This window comes from Triturus cristatus, chromosome 1_1, assembly GCF_964204655.1.
Source record: "Triturus cristatus chromosome 1_1, aTriCri1.1, whole genome shotgun sequence".
NCBI lineage: Eukaryota > Metazoa > Chordata > Amphibia > Caudata > Salamandridae > Triturus > Triturus cristatus.
The window spans coordinates 89,105,475-89,112,872 of record NC_140579.1 but is presented as its reverse complement, the minus strand read 5'-3'; positions in this window follow the sequence as shown (position 1 = coordinate 89,112,872).

Sequence of the window (7,398 nt, the reverse complement as noted above, 5' to 3'; positions counted from 1 at the left end):
TGGTTTGATGTTCTGGTAGCAAAGAGTTCGAAAACATTTCTCTAACTATGCTGTTTCTTCTTTCTTCTAATGATCTGTCGTCACACTGGTCTTAGTAGTAGAGGTTTGTTTCCTGAATTTTCAGATGAGGAAGCAGTTGTAGAGCACATGCTTATCACTGGAGGACATGTGACAACAGTGCTTCATATCCATCTAGAGATATACCTGCTGGAGGTAGAGCAGCACATGCTCATCACTGGAGGACATGTGACAACAGTGCTTCATATCCACCTGGAGATATACCTGCTGGAGGTAGAGCAGCACATGCTCATCACTAGAGGACATGTGACAACACTGCTTCATATCCATCTAGAGCTATACCTGCTGGAGGTAGAGCAGCACATGCTTATCACTGGAGGATATGTGACAACCGTGCTTCATATCCATCTAGTGATATACCTGCTGGAGGTAGAGCAGCACATGCTCATCACTGGAGCACATGTGACAATTGTGCTTCATATCCATCTACAGATATACCTGCTGGAGGTAAAGCAGCATATGCTCATCACTGGAGGACATGTGACAACAGTGCTTCATATCCACCTGGAGATATACCTGCTAGAGGTAGAGCAGCACATGTTCATCATCACTGGAGGACATGTGACAACAATGCTTCATATCCACCTGGAGATATACCTGCTGGAGGTAGAGCAGCACATGCTTATCATAACTGGAGGACACGTGACACCAGTGCTTCATATCCATCTAGAGATATACCTGCTGGAGGTGGAGCAGCACATGCTCATCACTGGAGGACGTGTGACAACAGTGCTTCATATCCATCTAGTGATATACCTGCTGGAGGTAGAGCAGCACATGCTCATCACTGGAGGATGTGTGACAACAGTGCTTCATATCCATCTAGAGATATACCTGCTGGAGGTAGAGCAGCACCTGCTTATCATCACTGGAGGACATGTGACAACAGTGCTTCATATCCACCTGGAGATATACCTGCTGGAGGTAGAGCAGCACATGCTCATCACTGGAGGATGTGTGACAACAGTGCTTCATATCCATCTAGAGATACCTGCTGGAGGTAGAGCAGCACATGCTTATCACTGGAGGACATGTGACAACAGTGCTTCATATCCATCTAGAGATATACCTGCTGGAGGTAGAGCAGCACATGCTTATTATCACTGGAGGACATGTGACAACCGTGCTTCATATCCACCTAGAGATGTACCTGCTGGAGGTAGAGCAGCACATGCTTATCATCACTGGAGGACATGTGACAACAGTGCTTCATATCCACCTGGAGATATACCTGCTGGAGGTTGAGCAGCACATGCTCATCATCACTGGAGGACATGTGACAACAGTGCTTCATATCCACCTGGAGATATACCTGCTGGAGGTAGAGCAGCACATGCTCATCACTGGAGGACATGTGACAACAGTGCTTCATATTCATCTAGAGATATACCTGCTGGAGGTAGAGCAGCACATGCTCATCATCACCGGAGGACATGTGACAACAGTGCTTCATATCCATATAGAGATATACCTGCTGGAGGTAGAGCAGCACATGCTTATCATCACCAGAGGGCATGTGACAACTGTGCTTCATATCCATCTAGAGATGTACCTGCTGGAGGAAGAGCAGCACATGCTTATCACTGGAGGACATGTGACGACCGTGCTTCATATCCATCTAGTGATATACCTGCTGGAGGTAGAGCAGCACATGCTTATCATCACCGGAGGACATGTGACAACAGTGCTTCATATCCATCTAGTGATTTAACTGCTGGAGGTAGAGCGGCACATGCTTATCACCGTAGGACATGTGACAACCGTGCTTCATATCCATCTAGTGATATACCTGCTGGAGGTAGAGCAGCACATGCTTATCATCACTGGAGCACATGTGACAACAGTGCTTCATATCCATATAGAGATATACCTGCTGGAGGTAGAGCAGCACATGCTTATCATCACCGGAGGACATGTGACAACAGTGCTTCATATCCATCTAGAGATATACCTGCTGGAGGTAGAGCAGCACATGCTTATCATCACTGGAGCACATGTGACAACAGTGCTTCGTATCCATCTAGTGATATACCTGCTGGAGGTAGAGCAGCACATGCTCATCACTGGAGGACATGTGACGACAGTGCTTCATATCCATCTAGAGATGTACCTGCTGGAGGTATAGCAGCACATGCTCATCACCCGAGGACATGTGACAACAGTGCTTCATGTCCATATAGAGACATACCTGCCGGAGGTAGAGCAGCACATGCTCATCACTGGAGGACATGTGACAACTGTGCTTCATATCCATCTAGTGATATACCTGCTGGAGGTAGAGCAGCACATGCTTATCACCGGAGGACATGTGACAACAGTGCTTCATGTCCATATAGAGATATACCTGCTGGAGGTAGAGCAGCACATGCTTATCACTAAGCCTGGGCAAAGCACTACGCTACGCCTGCGTAGGTTGCACGTAGCACAGTGTGAATACGCATAGTGTAGTGCTGCGTAGTGCTGCGGTCATTTTTTGCTTGCTCGCGGTCCTCAACGTCAAGTTGGCGACCGTGAGCAAGCAAAATGACATCCCGGCGAGACTTTTTCCTTGTTCGCAATCAGCAACATCAAGTTGGCGATCGCGAGCATGGAAAATAAACCTTCCGGCGAGATTCCCAGCGCGAGGAGGTCAGGTTTCTCATTGCGAGGGGTCGCGTATGCTCGCGACCGCTCGCGATGAGAAACTACCAGTTCGCGTTGAGAAAGCTGCCGCTCGAGTAAAAATCTACTCGAGCAGCAGAAAACTACAGCTCGCACTGTGCAAGATGCCATTTTCAATGATTGCACAGTGCCGGTTGCTTGTCCGCACCGTGCAATCATTAAAACCGACATCTGGCACAGTGCGAACAAGGTACTACGCAGTTCGCGAAGTGCTACGCGTAGCTCGCGTAGTGCGAACTGCACTTTGCGTAGCTTCGCGAAGTGCTACTTCGCGAACTGCGCCCACCCTTACTTATCACTGGAGGACATGTGACAACAGTGCTTCATGTCCATATAGAGATATACCTGCTGGAGGTAGAGCAGCACATGCTCATCCATGGAGGACATGTGACAACAGTGCTTCATATTCATCTAGAGATATACCTGCTGGGGGTAGAGCAGCACATGCTTATCATCACTGGAGGACATGTGACAACAGTGCTTCATATCCATCTAGAGATATACCTGCTGGAGGTAATGTGACAACCGTGCTTCATATCCATCTAGAGGTATACCTGTTGGAGGTAGAGCAGCACATGCTCCTTATTAGAGGACATGTGACAACAGTGCTTCATATCCATCTAGAGATATACCTGCTGGAGGTAGAGCAGCACATGCTCATCACTGGAGGACATGTGACGACAGTGCTTCATATCCATCTAGGGATGTACCTGCTGGAGGTAGAGCAGCACATGCTCATCACCAGAGGACATGTGACAACAGTGCTTCATGTCCATATAGAGATATACCTGCTGGAGGTAGAGCAGCACATGCTTATCACTGGAGGACATGTGATAACCGTGCTTCATATCCATCTAGTGATATACCTGCTGGAGGTAGAGCAGCACATGCTTATCACTGGACGACATGTGACAACCGTGCTTCATATCCATCTAGTGATATACCTGCTGGAGGTAGAGCAGCACATGCTCATCACCGTGGGACATGTGACAACAGTGCTTCATATCCATCTAGAAATATACCTGCTGGAGGTAGAGCAGCACATGCTTATCACAGGAGGACATGTGACAACCGTGCTTCATATCCATCTAGTGATATACCTGCTGGAGGTAGAGCAGCACATGCTTATCACTGGAGGACATGTGACAACCGTGCTTCATATCCATCTAGTGGTATACCTGCTGGAGGTAGAGCAGCACATGCTCATCCATGGAGGACATGTGACAACCGTGCTTCATATCCATCTAGTGATATACCTGCTGGAGGTAAAGCAGCGCATGCTCATCACTGGAGCACATGTGACAACAGTGCTTCATATTCATCTAGAGATATACCTGCTGGGGGTAGAGCAGCACATGCTTATCATCACTGGAGGACATGTGACAACAGTGCTTCATATCCATCTAGAGATATACCTGCTGGAGGTAATGTGACAACCGTGCTTCATATCCATCTAGAGGTATACCTGTTGGAGGTAGAGCAGCACATGCTCCTCATTAGAGGACATGTGACAACAGTGCTTCATATCCATCTAGAGATATACCTGCTGGAGGTAGAGCAGCACATGCTCATCACTGGAGGACATGTGATGACAGTGCTTCATATCCATCTAGGGATGTACCTGCTGGAGGTAGAGCAGCACATGCTCATCACCGGAGGACATGTGACAACAGTGCTTCATGTCCATATAGAGATATACCTGCTGGAGGTAGAGCAGCACATGCTTATCACTGGAGGACATGTGATAACCGTGCTTCATATCCATCCAGTGATATACCTGCTGGAGGTAGAGCAGCACATGCTTATCACTGGAGGACATGTGACAACCGTGCTTCATATCCATCTAGTGATATACCTGCTGGAGGTAGAGCAGCACATGCTCATCACTGGAGGACATGTGACAACCGTGCTTCATATCCATCTAGTGATATACCTGCTGGAGGTAGAGCAGCACATGCTCATCACTGGAGCACATGTGACAACAGTGCTTCATATCCATCTAGAGATATACCTGCTGGAGGTAGAGCAGCACATGCTTATCACTGGAGGACATGTGCCAACCGTGCTTCATATCCATCTAGAGGTATACCTGCTGGAGGCAGAGCAGCACATGCTCATCACTGGAGGACATGTGACAACCGTGCTTCATATCCATCTAGAGGTATACCTGTTGGAGGTAGAGCAGCACATGCTCATCACTAGAGGACATGTGACAACAGTGCTTCATATCCATCTAGAGATATACCTGCTGGGGGTAGAGCAGCACATGCTTATCACTGGAGCACATGTGACAACAGTGCTTCATATCCATCTAGGGATGTACCTGCTGGAGGTAGAGCAGCACATGCTCATCACCGGAGGACATGTGACAACAGTGCTTCATGTCCATATAGAGATATACCTGCTGGAGGTAGAGCAGCACATGCTTATATCTGGAGGACATGTGATAACCGTGCTTCATATCCATCTAGTGATATACCTGCTGGAGGTAGAGCAGCACATTGTGGAAATATGGATTTTCCTGGTCAGTTATGTCCCCTATCTTGGACCCCAACGGTTCTATGTGCATGTCACAAGTACATGTAGGTTCCCTCCAGTTCCAGTTATGAAGACGCAAATACATGTGCGTCCACCGTCAACATGTCCTCTGTCAGATCCGCCATGAATAGGCCGGATATTCCATTCCTAAGTATGAAAAGCCATCGGCTTAATATGGTTCACTTATGCCATTTTACAGTCCAGGCAAGTAGGCCCTGATTCTGTCATCAAAACTCCTTTTCCCTTCTGCCTCTGAAAGCTCCGGTCCGAGCCTGCATCTATGACCATGAACTTTGTCTCATTCTCTGCGCGGCTCACGAAGCCTGACATCAGCCTATTCTCTGCCAAGAACTGTATTTCACCTTCGAATTATCTGCCTCTCCCTCAGCCGATGCATTCCTGCCTAGTAGTTTAAGTAAACATTCTTCCAGTTATCAAGCAAAAAGGCCCATCTTCTCTGTCCTCATGCAAGTAATTCATAGCCCTGTTACTAGGAAATATTCCTACCCCCTCGCATTCAGTGTAGACACTTAGACGCTTGTACATACACGCACAGTCAGTATAGAGTAGATTCTGTCCGAGAGTCCTTCTTTTGTGGATAACATAGTTCTTTAAACATAGGATGTTAGATATGATTTGGGATTAGGTTGACTTGACCCCCCAGACTTCTCGTCTCCACATATAGAGCTAAATGTCAAGTCCTCGTCACCCCCTAGTTACACGTCAATTACACGTCATACTGCTGCGCGCGCATCTATGCCAAGTATTATCTTATAGATCCACCTATACATGACATCATAACCAATCATGTTCCTTTTTACTCATTATTACACCCATTTTCGGTTACGCAGACAAACGTCAATGTCCTTATCAAATTGTCACGCCTACTGTATTCACTTCATTATAATGTATGTACTATAAAAGTTACTTCTCTGTCAATAAAGTATGTACTTCACTTCCTGAACCCCCGTGGTGATGGAACTTGAAGCATCCGATTATAATCGATTATTGGAATAAAGCCCATTCCGAAACTCTAATATCACGGATTCTGCCTCTCATTTTACTGAGCTATTTTATAATGTTTCTGTATCAAATTCAGTCCCGGTAAAGGAATTTTTATTTACCACATGATGGCGCCCGAATAGGGACACTTTCTCATCTCACGCGCCGGCGGTGCGTTGCAGGCCCGGTCTCCTGCCACAGCTGGACGGACAATAACGCGTACCAGCAGGATTTCCTGTATCTCCCTCCGGTCAAGCGGGGGCGACTGAGACTGCGATCAACACCCAGACGAGGCGGTGAGAAGTGCGAAGTATCCCGACCAGAGCCTAGCTGAGAGAGCAAGATCCGAGGTATACAGAGACCCACCAGTCCGAAGTCAAGTCCAGTGTCCGACGAGTCGAGTCGAGTCGAGTCGAGTCCAGTCCGGTTCAAGTTCAAGTTACTGAGGCCTTCCGTTTCCGAAGCTACCCGGTGAGTACCATTGCTGGGGAGGCATTTCTGACGTGCACATAGGTTGTGCCGGTCAAGACGGGTTTGGGTACACAAATCCGGTCTGCACTGTTTTAGCAGTGTATCTGTACTGTTTAGCAGTATATCAAGTATTCCGAAGTATTCCGAAGTGTCTAGTTATTGTCTAGTTATTGTCGAGAATTAAGCTTGGTGATTAGTTATGCAGACGATCATCATTGTTGTTTCAGTTAAAAGTTTAATGTTTAATGTTTAAAGTGTTTAAGTATGTTCTGTATATCGTGGTATGAATGACTGTTCATTATCGTGTTTATTGTATTATGTCTGTTCAAATTCAAGTATCAGGTCAAAATCAAGTATAAGGTCAGTTCTCAAAATGCCGCTCTTTTCGAAATTAAGACAGATCACTACCAGAAAAGGGGTTCTCGAAGAAGCCGTCCCTATTCCTCCTAGGGACACTCCAGGGCACTTTATGTATCACAAACATGGCTTAGACGCTATATTATTTCTTGATTTATGGGTAGACTATACCAAGGGATTACCAGAAAGTCAGAGGTGGCCCACAGCGGGGACCTGGGATGCAGAGTGCATCATGAAAGTCGAGGAAGAGTTATGGAAAAGGAAAGTCAGACAGTCACAGAAAGACGCCGT